Genomic DNA, 14914 nt, shown 5'->3' on the forward strand with positions numbered 1-14914 from the left:
TTCTTGTGTCCGCTTGTTTGTGTGTTAGTGAATAGTTTAGGATATGCAGAAGGTAGGTCAGACAGGTGGAGGTAGATTATACAGTTCAATTCAATTCAATTTTATTTATAGTATCAATTCATAGCAAGAGTTATGTCAAGACACTTTACAGATAGACCACACTCCATGATTTACAAGGACCTAACAGTTCTAGTAGTCTCCTCCAGAGCAAGCAACAGTGCAACAGTGGCGAGGAAAAACTTCCTTTTAGGCAGAAACCTCGGACAGACCCAGGCTCATGGTAGGCGGTGTCTGACGACCGGTTGGGGTTAGAATGAAGAGTGGAAATAACAGGTGGAGGTAGGTCAGACAGATGGAGGTAGGGTCACATAGATGGATCCAAAAATTGTTCAAGAGGAGCTGGATCTCAAACTACATAACAAGTATCCTGAAGTAATAACCAGCAAGGAGAAGTATTTCAATAAATGAAGAGCTGAAACCTTCAAGATAAAGGGTAAGGAAACATGCATTATGCACTGCAGAAATTCATCATAATCGGTTCTGCTACAACTCAAAGTAAATCTTCAGCCTAAAATAACCACACTCAAACTAAACAGTGGGAAAAGCAGCTAGAGCTGAATTGAGTCTTTACGGTAATAATAAAGACAAGTATTGCGTGATTGTATTTTAAATGAGCACAAGTAAAGTAGAACTGACGTAACAGCTGTTATATATTTAAACAGTTATTTTAAGTTGTGAGGGTCTTTACATGCTGTCTCAGCTAGTGGTTAGCCAAATCAGCTTTTAGCTAAACTAACGTTAGCTTTCCGGTTGAGGCGAGCAGACTTTTTTATAAATGTCTATGGGAACAGATCGTGCAGTGTTGTGAATCCGCGTTCATAACGATATCATCTGTGCGTGTGCGAACATCTTGCACATGCACAGAATGGATTGTGCAGGCGGAACGGATAGTGTACCGACAGATGTACTGTAACCCTAAACAAATGTTTTCAATCATCAATCTTAAATGTGTGTTTTTTAGGTTGGTCAGTGTCATCAGTGCCAGTTGAAGAGGGCACATATTAAAGAAAAGGCCCAATACATTTGATAGAGGCAAAGGAAATGATGGAATACACAATTTTGAAAACATTGTTTGTATAGTTTGTCATTCTTTTTATTTTATAATTTTTCTCAGGTTTCAAAGCCTCTGGAACTTGTTGGGATGGATCTGGTGAGTAAGCTTACACTAACAGATGGTGGTATCAGTACATATGTGTCATAGTTGATTATTTCACCAAATGGGCAGAAGCCTACCCACTCAAAAGCAAAACTGCAGTTGAGGTGTCATATGGCATTGTTGATTTCTTTCACAAATTCGGTGCACCATCTAGACTGCCTGCAGATCAGAGCTCAGAGTTTCCCCCAGTATTTACTTACACTTCATTATTGAATGACTTAATGTCTGTCCAAATAATCATTTTCAAGGTCAACTATGGGTTGTGTCAGAAGCTGGGCATCAAACGAAGCCTCTGCTCCCCTTTCCATCCACAGACTAACGGCCTTGTGGAAAAATTGAATGGCACATCACAGAGGTTTCCTTTTTTCTTCAATACCTGAATGCATTTTTGCTGTTATTAAAAAATGTTGATAAGAGGTCCCCATTAGAGCATCTTTATTGTTATTTAACCTTAATTCTCTTCTACCGTCTCATGCTTGTATTTGAATTCAGGTCCCTGAACTAAATGGCGGCTGACCACCCCCAAGATTGGGAACAGTATTTGCAGGCCACAATGATTACACTGCGGACAAAGAAACAGCTCACTACCAAGCACAGTCCATACTTTTTGATGTTTAGGAGGGAGGCGAGGTACCCCTCGGAGGTGGTTGAAGACTATTAAGTAAGATTCCCTAACGTTCCTCTTTTCAAACCAATATCTATGTGTCTCCATCTATATATCTATCCTCTGCTTTCTATGATTTGTGGCAGATTACACATACCAAAGTCAACAGACTGCTCTGTTTGGAGGAGACTTCAGAAGGGTAAAGCACAAAGTAAAAAAAAAGCCAAGACAGGGTTCGTAAAAGGAAACTGGAGAGAAGATAGGAGGACAAGTTTAAAGTTGGTGATTTAGTTATCCTAAACAATGTCAAACAGGAGCTAAGGAAAGGGGCCAAGCCAGAGTGCAATAAGCTGGGGCCTTTCAAAATAGTCAAACTTCAGGGAACGATTGCTGACCTCGTGGCAGTCAAGGAGAAGAAAAATGTTAACAGTAACATTGACCTTTTAGCACCTTATGTGCTCCCAGAGGAGAGGATCCCATCTAAATTGTCCAAATTCGATCTTCCAACTGTGGCTGCTCCAGTAAATGCAGAAATGTGTGAGTACACCTCCACAGAGTACACCCTTAATTATACATTTCAGATGTAAGTGATTGTCATTCTGATTTTACAGTAATCAGAGACCAATGGGCAGGAGGTCGCAAAGACACCTTGGGAATTAATTCTAGGGAATTAATGTACCTCGGGAAATGGACTCAACGCTTAATTTCAAACCCTTATTCACAACGCGTGCACATAATTTACAACCATATGCACAAATCTCCATGAGCTATGTCTAATTCTAAATATCTTTGTTCTGTATGAACATTAATTGTACAAACAGAATGGGACAAAAACTAGACAAAGAAGTGATTTCAATACACGCTGTGAGCATATGTGTTAAACAATATTCATGTTTTTTTTATTCTTCTGACAAGTGACAGCACCAAAATAAAAAGATTAAAAACCATTGTGGTGTTCCCGGTGTGATGCAAGTAAACTACACTATACATGTATATAGGTCACGTTATTGGTCCAGTGACGTGAGACTTACTGAGAAGGTTATATAACCAAAGTAAGCTATAATAAAAAAACGTTAGGCCTACATATCAAGGAGTAACACAAAACACCCTTCATTAGAGAAGGACAACAATAAAATGAAATAATGAATGATTGGTCTCTTACCAGTCTGATGTTAATATCATCTTGGAATATTGCTGCATTGTCCCACTTAACCTCCGCAGCACCCTGTATAAACCTGAAGCTGCACATACCTCGGACACCACGCTGCTCATCTCCACTTTTACAGAGAGAGTGGACACTGATGTGATGCATAGGTCTACCGGCAGGCGGTGGCTACCAGGCGATGGCCACCGGGCGGCGGCCACCGGGCAGCGGCCACCGGGCAGTGGCCAATGAGCAGCCTCTAAACACCGTCCAACCGGGAAAAGGCCTGACTCTCCCCTTGCCACTCCGCATCTGGGTGCCAGTGCAACCATTTCTAACCATCTGAACAACTGCTATAGTAGGGTTTAAATCAAACTCGCAACAACCATAGTGACAAATAATGCATGTTAATAAAAAAGAAAGGAGAACACATTCAGAAGACAACAGAATAACTTAAACATGTTTATGTTGGATCAGACGGCAGCTGATTTGACACATGAGACTCCAGGATTAATCTTAGCCTGGCTGTCAGCATACTCTGTACTAGGCTAGCTGCAAAGAACAAATCTCCATGGTTACTTGGCTTGGTTTAATTCAACCTGGTTTCGTGCAACCGAGTCAAAGCTAAATTCATCCAGGATAACTTGAATATCCCGGCTTAATCCCTTGTCCTGGTTTCGTGCCACAGGCCCATGGAAAGCAGTTGGAGTCAGAGGTAAAGTTGTTTTCTGATAAATCTCTTTTTGTAGGAAAAAAAACGTGGATTACAGGTCAGTGTTATTCTTATAGGTTGTGAATGCATGCCTATGCATTTTGGGCCGTAAAACAGGGGCAACCATCATCGACTCCTTTACAATGACTCAGGTCTGGCAGGGCTCCCAAAAACATTTTCAAAGGGTAATTAGGATGTTAATCTCTTCATTATAATCAATATCTGAAATAGAGATGTATGTATGTGTATACATGTTTTGTTTCTTAGGTAGACCTTCTGAAACAAGATGTGGCTGCTGGAGCCGTTTGCCACCAGGGACACTGGACACTCACTGTAAGCTATCTTAAATGTTTACCGATTCAGAAAAACACTGACATCAGCTGGTGTACAAGGGGTTTATATTGTTTTTAACTAAATTACTATAGATTATGTATCTCAAGGAGAAGAGGTGCTTGTACTTGGACCCATTTGGTGCTACGCAACATCAAATGGATCATTGCAGGAATGTGACAAGGTGGGTCAAGTACCAGCTTTAACAATCAAGTCCTCAGTTTGGATAGTATTGAGGGAGGAACAAAGCCCTTGTGTGTTACGGGGAAGGACGGACCCAAACGCACAACTCATGGAAAAAGTATTTATTTGGTGAGAGAGGGAGAGGGGAGTGGGAAGGCGGAGGTACGAGACCCGGGGATGGGGAGCCTGGGGACTGGTGTGGTCTGAGGGATAATGCAGAGAGTGCCGGGGTTGAGTCCAGAGGGGACCGGGAGCAAAAACCGAGGAGGAGGACGGCTACACCAGGGATGGCAGGAGGGCGAGTCCGGGGAGTTGGAGGCTGAGGAGGAGGCTACGGGGTTGGGGAAGGTGGGATTGGTGGAGAGGACGAAGGGGGGCGCCGAGGGAGGAGGACCAGGAGGGGAGCCTGAAGCCAGCTGACCGGAGTGGAACTGAGGAGGAAAACATAAGAGTGGTAAGTACACAGAGATCATATGAAAAGCAGAATAGCTGTGAATACAAAGTGTTCTCGTTCACGAGGAGTTCACCCATGAAGTAAAGACAACGATCAGGTGAACAATGGAGTGAAGTGCCGGAGTAGATATATGGGTGGTGATGATGATGGCAGGCAGGTGCGGAAGGCGGGAGCGGGAGCAGGCTGGCAGGTGTGGCGAATAGGCTGGTTGATTGTAGGCAGGTGTGAGCGATCAGCTGGCTTCGGAGATGCGGGGAGAAAAAACGTAAACAAACAGCAGACAGGGTAGCGGGAACAAAGGTAGAAAAAACAAAAAATATAAAGAATAGGACAGACTCACGGTCAGCCGGGCCCCACCACCACACTTGTGGTTGTTTACCTAGGCTAACTATAGCTTGTCCCAGTGTAGTAATTATAACATTCAACTCAACTTGGATTGAAAAGATCTCACACAGCTTAAGTTAAAACTGGAAAACTAATCATTCCATTTTCTATGTAGAGCCCTGGTCCGGAAATATTTTCCGGCTATCGGAAAATGGACATGTTGCACTGTTGCCCGTCCCAAACAGCAGGATGCAACATCATGTGGTGTGTTTGTGTGCAAGGTAACAATGTGAGTTTCTAACATGCCCATGAATCATCAAAGTCAGCATTATTACACTTAATGTTGATTTTAACTTGCAGGGCTGATCTTAGAAGGTCACACAGTGCAGTACCCTGTAGACCAGGAAGGTGTTGCAAAATTAAGACTTGAAATGGCAATGTCTTTGTTGAATGACACAGGTATGGAGTACTCTACCGGGTATACTTAGATGTGTTTTTAAAGTTACACTACATCATTGCCTGTATCACATCTTACAGATGACTTGTCCGAGCTGTGCTGGGCTTGTAGGGAGGAGAGATCGGGGACTGATCCTGATGAATGGGTAAGTAACATATTTTAGCTGCAGACAAACGCTTGTCTTGAAAACTGGGATCCAATATGTTTAGGTTACCTTAAAATCACAGGTGAACTCTCAGAATAACAAATTTATTGAACATTTAGTGTTTCTCTTTCAGATTGAGTGCACCGCCTGCACTAAATGGTATCACAGTGTGTGTGTTGGCCATCCCTCCACACAGGGAGGCTATGTTTGTCAGGGCTGTATAATTTAACTTATTGCAAGTGTTTATTTAATTTTAGCAGGTGATGTATAGAAATACAGAAATTAATAATACTTTTTATTTAAATTGATAATGTCACGAGGGACCTAAGAATGAAATAGAATGTAAAAAGGGTATGGTGTAATAAGCAAATGCTTCAACTTAAACTTTTTCAATCAGTATTAACAAGTTATGATGACACTGGATGAACTGACACTTTGACGTTTTTTTAACCATCTGCTATGTAAGTGATGTGTATTTATGATTTTTTGAAAAATACTGAAGTAAACTAAATTGTTGTTTCCTCAAGTCACAGTATCAATGTATTTCATATAACACGACCTAGATCTTGCATTTCACATTGAGTTTGAATTGGTGCACCATGTTGACTCTGTGTGAACTTTGGTTTTATTTTCTACACCACAGCTGTTGTGTTGACCGTGTTAAATATTAGATATTTGTAGGTGTAAATGAATCGATATGTGCCTACAACTGATGGTAGTACATGTTGTGACACAAGTTAATCTAGGCGCACTGAGCGCTGTTCTGCTTATTTCAGCGGTCTTCATTTGTGTTCCAGCTGCAGAGTCAACAAACACTTCTGAAAGTTTAAATAAACGTAATTAATAACACTTCAAACACAGTTATGACACAAATAATAATGACAGCATGAACCTTTTTTATGATTTATTGACGTTTGCAGTATTTCAAACAGGCATGCATACAGCCACCTACGTGATAATTCCTGCAGAGTTTCTCATGGCACGCATATACCACATCTGCTTCCATCCCCAGTTAACTCAAAAACCAGTTAAACCAAAACACCGGGTTTGATTCCAACCTGTGGCACTTTCCTGCATGTCCTCCCTCCTCTCTCCCACCTTTCATGTCCTCACCTGTCCTGTCAATTAAATGCCTAAAATGCACCAAAAGAAATGTAATCTGGAAAACCTGTATTATCAAACTGCGCACTTATGTGTTTGTTAAACATTCCATAATTAGCGTTTTTATGGCAGGATCATTTTCAAATCACCAGAGGAAAACAAAGGCTCTCAAACACGGTAGATCATATCATGTACATACCCATGGCGTATCTGAAGGCTTCTACACGTTGACGCAAACCCCAGGTTGTGCTGGTTTTCTTTTTTTACTGTGGGAGTCTCACAAAGAAACACCGGCTTGGATCTAATTCTACCCAATTCAGTCCCTCCAAAGACCCGGAGGCATGTGTTCATACTTTCATTTGGACCCTCACCTTACGTGAACTCTTCAGGTCAGCGGTGCCCTCTTGTGTGACATTTTATTATTATGCCAAGTTCACACTATGATTGTAGAAATATTTAATAAAGAAAATACCACCCTAATCAGCTAAAAAAAAATCTTAAAGAATACAGTTACAAAGAAGAAAGGAAATAAAGGGACAATTATTCATCCTGATGCCAATTAAACTTACATTTAAAATTTCAAATGACATTTAGCCATCCGAACACTTCGTACATGAAAGATATAATTGTAATAACAAGTCATTGTGGATTATGTGATAGAGATGTTGAGACTGTAGAGCATATGTATTCCACTGTAAACATGTCCAGGGATTGTGGCTTCTGTGTAATGATATAGCCTCATTATTGCTGATCTTGATTAAAGCTGGCATACAATGCAAAGTCTGGAATTTCTGACAAACAACTTCATTTTGTTGAATAATTGGTGTCAACATTTAATGAATAAGCCCTATATCAACAATATGAAGAATTAACTTAAGCAGAAAGGAAAAGGAAAGAAATTTCCTGAAACTGTTCTTTATTGAAGTTGTTAATGCCACCAAGGACTCTCACTCATGGACTTAATATCTTGTTTGAAGGTCTTTCTTTCTTTCTCAAATAAAGAAATTGTTAGTACTGTGTCAGTAAGTTTTTTTTCATTATTGAATAAGCCATACAGGTTTGTAATTGATTCTTTTATAATAAAAATATCCCATAATAATGGCATATTAGGCTTCTCAAACACAACGATGCAATAGGTTATTGACGGCCATTGATATTGGAAAAGCAAAGAACATATAATAAACCCGATATTTTGAAATGTTTTAGACATTTGACTTAACCATCTAAAAAATACATTTTGACCACAATGCATTGTTAAATACATGTCAATTACACCGCTCAAAGGTAAACATAAACATGAAACACGTTATCATTATACTAGTCTATGTCCACGATGTTCCACTTCTAAGTTTGCTCCAATGACGCTGGACATCCCTCGCTTTGGCCGGATGTACCTTGTTTCCTTAGTGTTGAAATTCTAAACTCCGGTGGATTTCTGAGGACTATAGTTGTCTCCTCAGATCTCAGCAGGATAAATTCAGACAGCTAGCTAGACTATCTGTCCAATCTGAGTTTTCTGTTGTACGACTAAAACTACTTTTGAACATATATGTTCCACCAAAACATGTTCCTTCCTGAAGCTATTTAGCATCAGCATTGGGGCTCCCTCTTAGTTTAGCACCACCCAAGGTGATTGTGATTGGTTTAAAGTAATGCCAATGAACCACATTGCTGTTTATCTCCCATCCTGGAATGCTGTGTTGACTAGCCAGACCCTCCTCCGCAGTGTTGTGGAGGAAGGTCTAGCAATGCAGGACTATCATTATACCAACTCATTCAAATATGCAAATATCCTCCAGAGGACTTTTGTCCTGTGTTTTTACTTAACCATGTGCATTCTTCATTGGGTAGTCTAAGAATGTCACATACTCTTGGATTCAAAAAACATGTTGCCAGTGATCATTCTCACATCGACTATGAGTTTCTCTTTTTCACTTTCAAGGCTCTCCACAACATTGCACCTCTGACCTTTCTGACCCTATACCTATGTCACACCTACTGTACACCCCCCTCCCAAAACCTCCGATCTTCTTCCTGCATGCTTCTCACCACACCTCCTACCCACTTAGCAACCATGGGTATGGGTAGAGCCTTCAGCCGTACAGCCCCACCATCTCTGGAACGTTCTCCCTCAAACCATCCGTGAAATTAACTCTCTCTTCCCACCTTCAAATCCAACCTCAAAACACCTTGTTATAGATTAGCATGTTCTATCTGACTATGTCATTCTCACTATTGCTGTTTATGGTCTTTGTTTTGTTTTAACATAGCTGTCTGTGTTCTTTTTTTTAATTACTGTTTTACTGCTGTACATTGGCCTTGAGTAAAATGAAAGGTGCCCATACACAAAATGAAAAATTTCATGTATTATACTCCAGGCCATACTATAGCAAATTAATAGCATGTAAAATGTGAGATTGAGCACTAGGTAAATGACCATATACTATGAACAGCCTCACAGAGAACATCTGAAATAGTCCACTTGTACAGCAGTTTGGCATTTACACTACACATATGAGGGATTTACAGTGGTGGTGGTAAATGTTCACGAAAAAGGACAAGTTTGTGACCAGGCAACACAGATTTTGATAATGAACAATTCAACATGGTACACACTGGACCTTAGTTTATAGAGTTTTGTCAACTACAATCACAGAATTCATTAATGAGATCTAGGAATGCTGCGTTATCACTAATACTTAGTCAGATGGGACAAGACACCCAATCATACAGCTTCTAAACCAGAGGGGCCCAAATAATTTCATACAAAGGGCCTAAATTTATCTGGATGGAAGGTCACATGCCAAAAATAAATGTTGATGCTGACGAATACCATAGTTCTTGCCATTCCCCGTTGACAAAACATACGTTACATACGTAATTTAAATGGAAATTTTACCAGCACTGTACTTTACATTTCTGTTAAACTCAGATTATGTTTTCACTGCACAAATTGTACATTTTGTAGTCATTACTTTTAAAATAGGACAATAAGCAAGAGCATTTCAAATCTGTGGTGGGCCAAAACAAAGAGAGCACGGGCCAAACTTGGCTGGTGGGCCCTAAATTGGGCGGCATTATTCTAAACAAACACCCAAAGTGGGACGTGTTCATGGACGTTGCTTGGAGGAAGAGGAGAGGAGATGAGCAGTTGGACAAGGGGGGGACATTCTCAGAAATAGACCGTGCCTGCCTTTCCTCAGTCAGAGCAATATTATTTAACAGAAGGCATACATTCGATTCAATGATAACAATGATCGCTTAACCCAGCCTGTGTGACTTTTTCCTGGTACCAGTACAACTATCAAGGACTGTCACACTGTTTCTGCCTCAGCTGTGCCAGAACAACAGATATGAAAGAGCCACAGAGCTACTACCACTTAAAAAAAAAGAAAGAAAGTAATATGACCTTTCATTTCTGTTAATTCTTATGCTCACTGATCTCAAGAGGAAAATGCTGTTTTAATTACAGGGACTGACTTAATTACCTACCAAGTGCCTTTGACAGCCTCAGCCCTTCCTTTCCTACGCATGAAAGACAGAAAGAGACCAAATGTGCTGATCCATGTTTCCATAAATATGCAAAAGCCTCTTTCAATTAGTGGGCTTAAGCGCATCCGCCAAATTGCTAAAAAGTGCAATCAAGCATAAAGCTGTAGATGTAAAATACTCCTTTAGAAAGACATTTGTATTCAAATCTCTGTTACAGTTGCGGAAGGAGGACCCAAACGCAGAGTGGAGGGAAACTTAAAAAAGGATTTATTGTCTTTAGTCAAGCAAACTCAAGAGCAGAACAGTTACACCTAAATCATATGCCGGCACAGGGAAGGACAAAAATCCAAAGCGAGAAACAAAAACCACAAGGGAAACTCACAGGGAAGGCTCAAGGGCAGACAGGATCACAGACAGGAGCACTGGCAAAATAACAGACAAACTGGAGACATGCAGAACGCGACAAATGATCAACAACTAGACAAAGGGAACACAGAGGTTAAATACAAGAGGTAACAGGGAACAGTTGAGACAATAGGTGAATCACATTAGGGCGGGGCAGGACAATCAGACAGACCAACGTAAAGCTAGAAAAGACTAGACAAGACAGGACACCATACTATCAAAATAAAACAGGAAACAGAACAAACAGACACACAGGGGAACACAAGACAGGACCAAACAACACAAGACCAGGGAGAAGCCAAGACAAAAACACAAGGAGGCCAAACAGGAAAAAAACAACCAATTAACCCCCAAACCACAACAGAACCCCCCCCCCCAAAGACAGATTCCAGATGTAAAAAAAAACACAAACCAAAAACGACCCAGAGGGAGAAAAGCACATAGAGAAAGGGGGCTGGGGACCGGGGCACAGAGAAGTAGGAGGACCAGGGAAACTAGGACACAGAGAAGCGAGGACACGAGGGCTCTAGGGACAAAGACAGAGGGAGGTAGAACGTGAAGGGGAATGAGGGAGAGAGCGAGAGAGGGAATGGAAAAGAGGGAACGAGAGAGGGACAGGGGCAAAGGGAGCCCAGAGGACAAAGGACACTAGGAGCCCCAGGGACAAGGGACGAGGGAGAGGAGGGGAGATGAAAGGGGAGACAAGATGCTGGAGGAGACGAGAGAGGAGGCGAGAGAACGGCCAGGAGACAAAAAGTGAGGAGACAAAAGAGGCGCAGAAATGAAAGAGGTGCTGTGACGAAGGAGGCTAGGACACAAGACAATAGGGGAGACAAGATGAAAGAGGTGACAAGATGAAAGAGGAGGAGACGAGATGAAAAAAGGAGATAAGACGAAGAGAGGAGACGGAAGAAGCAAGGAGACAAAAGGCGAAGAGACAGGACAAGAGGGGCAACGTGATGAGACGAAGGAGGAGAGGTGACGAGACGAAGGAGACAAAACAAAAGACGAGAGAGGGACACAAAAGTATTGATGAGAGAGGAGGGAGTTGCTGAACGGGGAGACGAGACGAAAGAGACAAGACGAAAGGGAAAAGAAGACAGGCAAGGGGCAAAAGAGGAGAAAAGAGAGGAGACAAGAGAAGGGCACGAGGAAACAGCACGAGGAAAGAGGGCGCAAGGATAGGGCACAAGGAAAGACACCTGAGAAGGGCACAAGGAGAGGAGATGGGACAGGAGAGGAAAAAAGGGGACAGATAAGGGAACAAGATGGATGAGGAGGGGATTAGGCAAGACAAAAAGGCAAAGAGACAAGAAAGGGGACGAGAAGACAAAAGGCGAGGAGGCAAAGGAGGCTAGGGGATGAAAGAGGCGAGAAGACAAGGAAACGAGGAGATGAAACAACATGAAAAGACGAGACAAAAAAAAGGAGACAAGGCAAGGGACTGGAGGAGAGGGACAAGAGAAAGGGGGCAGAGAAGGGACTAGGGGCAGGGACAGAGAGAAGGAGCTAGAGAAAGATGGAGAGATGACGAGACAGAGTGCCAGACAGACAAAGAGAGAGCAAGACAGACAGGGGAAGAGAAAGAGACAGAGTGTTAGAGATACACAGAAAGAGAGAGACACACATACAGAAAGAGACAGAAAGACACAGAGACACACACAGAAAGCGGGAGACACAGAGAGAGACAGACAGACAACGTACAGAAAAGAGAGAGGGAGAGAGAAAGAAACAGAGAACAAGACAGACAGAGACAGGGAACAAAAGAGACAGAGCGAGGGAGACAAGTAAAGAGACGGGGCGAGGATGGAGACGAGACAACAAGGAGATGGAATGAGAGAAGAGACGAGATGAAGGAGATGGACGAACAAGGAGGGGACAAGACAAAGAGACAAACGAGGGAGACAAAGAGAACAGGACAGACAGAGAGGGACACAAGGAGGGGACTTAGGGTGCGCACGAGGGAGCCTACAAGCGGGCGCACAAGGGAGCCCGCGAGAGGGCGCACAACGGAGCCCACGAGAGGGTGCAAAACAGAGCCCAAGGGGGGGTGCACAAACAAGCCAATGAGTGGGCGCACAAGGAAGCCCACGGGGGGGTGCATGAGAAGCACAAGGAATCCTACGGGGGGGTGCACAAGGAGCACGAGGAAGTCCACAGGGGGGGGGCGCACAAGGAAGCCCGCAGGGGGGCGCACAAGGAAGCCCGTGGAGGTGCACCACCAACTCGGACACAACAGGCTGGCATGCAGATGGGACAGATGTGGACACCGATGTGACACACTGAGACAGGATGGCTGGGAACGACGTAAATACAGACGGGTTGGGCTTGGAGACAAATTTGTATGGGGCGGACGCAGGGATAGGGAGGAAAACAGGAACGGGAACAGTGACAGAGACTGGAACGGTGACAGGGACAGACACCAACACTGGGACAGAGACACACACAGGGACAGAGACAAGCGTGGGGGACGGTCGGTCGGTCTGGGTCGGGGAGGCCGGTCGGCCAGACTGGGAGTCTGGTCGGCCGGTTAGAGTCAGGTGGTCCGGTCGGCCGTTCAGGGTCTGGGGGTTTGGTCGGCCCCAAACCACAACAATCTCAGTGACTTCCAGCGTGACATAGGCAGTGGATCTGTCAAATTAATTAGAGGAAGGAATGGTGGATTCCTTCATGCGACTGGGCTGCACAGCCCTGACTTCAACTCAATCCAACATACAGCAGATGCCAATCCATCAGAGACAACTTTGCCCCCGTTCTCATTTTTTACACTGTCAGGATACAATGTTAAGTGGACATGGAGGCACTATGGGTACGTCCTAGGTACCTAACCTGCATCCAAGTTTCCTTCACTTGCATCTCTACCTTGAGTCTTTCCATCCCACCGAGGAAGCATGGGAGAGATGTGAGAAAAACCTGCAGGAGAGGGTAAAGAGGAAATTAAGCATCATGTCAGTGTGTGAGCAGCATGGCCGCAGGAACATGTTTTGAGTTGGGGGTGCTGACAAATTTTTGAGAGCAACATTTTCAGGCAATCTCAGCCACCACACACCACACAGTATCCATCCAACGCTCCACAAGCGGAAAAACTAAAACAAGAATGAAATCCTAAATCCAAGACAGGGCCAAACTAGGCAAGGGTAATGCAGGATATAGGTACAAAGCTTTGACAATGGTAGAGAATAGGCATACTACAAGCTCAACTACTGAGCCACAAATTACAAGGGTAGGAAATGTATCACTGAATGAAATTAAATCAAAAGTTAGCTGCCTCGTACACACCAAACAGACTCGAGTCCCCAACGTCCCCAGACTGTCCAACGGCCAATTATCGGGTTGGTGTGTCAGGGCCATTAAATGTGGAGATGGTGTCTGCCCCCCCCCCTAAGCTGGGAGCTTGTTCCACAGGAGAGCTTAATGAAGATAAAGAGCTGCATGCAAACACCTCCAACCTCTGAACCAGCTGACCAACTTCACTGTTCCCTACTGTTATTGACCATGCTGTGCACAGCATCATAGCAAGTTATGTTTTTCTTCCCTAACTCTTATATTGAAATGTTTGCACAAATAACCTGTGAGTTCACTGAGAGACTGTCCAATTAAACAGTGATTGTCAATTATCCCACACCTGGTGAAACAGAATAAGAGGAGCGAAAATGTATTGAAGAGCATTGTTGTGTTCTTGCTTGAAAAACGCTTGACAAAGTACCTGAGGGACAAAAGATATTACTTTTCTCTAAAGTTTTCTTGAATATATGTTGATGCTGGAGCAAGAGCAGTGTGAGAGATTTTCTCTTTCTTCAAGTCACTGACTTTTTTTATCAAAATGCTGTTTGATTGCACTGTACACTTGCACAGCTGCTTAAAGAGTGTTTTCTGTAGCATTAAACCACACTTGCTGTCACCACAGTAACCAATTCAGAACTGTACAAACTAACTAAACAATGTACAATTAATAAAGATAACATCCATAAGCCATATTGCCATTTGGGTTCTTTAATTCTCTAAATGACCAAAACCCTTACATTATACAACGGTCTCAAACATATATTTAAGAAATACAAACATGTAACACAGCTAATAGTACTTATACATTATATAATGCATTAAAACAAACCTATAGGTATGTATTTCCCTTAATTCCCTTGTATTCTATTGAATGTTTGTATGGTTTGATTCAGGATGATGTGAAATGATATAATATTTTATATATTTTTAAAAGTGAAGCCTGCTTTAAATTTGTATTGATTTGTACTTCTGTTTTGGAGTTTATGAAATGTGTAACACCAAACGAATTGTCACATCTACTTGTAGATATAGTGATCATTGTGTGGTATGTTATGAAAATGT

General features: G+C 42.6%; 1 long non-coding RNA gene across 1 annotated transcript; it reads left to right on the forward strand.

The window, feature by feature from the left end:
• The first annotated feature begins 3944 nt into the window (after positions 1–3944).
• LOC117953427 lies at positions 3945–4160 on the forward strand. Its single transcript, XR_004658609.1, has 2 exons — positions 3945–4009; positions 4102–4160. It is a non-coding gene; the product is annotated as an uncharacterized LOC117953427 (long non-coding RNA).
• The last annotated feature ends 10754 nt before the right edge of the window (positions 4161–14914 follow it).

Source organism: Etheostoma cragini, chromosome 11 (genome assembly GCF_013103735.1).
Source record: "Etheostoma cragini isolate CJK2018 chromosome 11, CSU_Ecrag_1.0, whole genome shotgun sequence".
NCBI lineage: Eukaryota > Metazoa > Chordata > Actinopteri > Perciformes > Percidae > Etheostoma > Etheostoma cragini.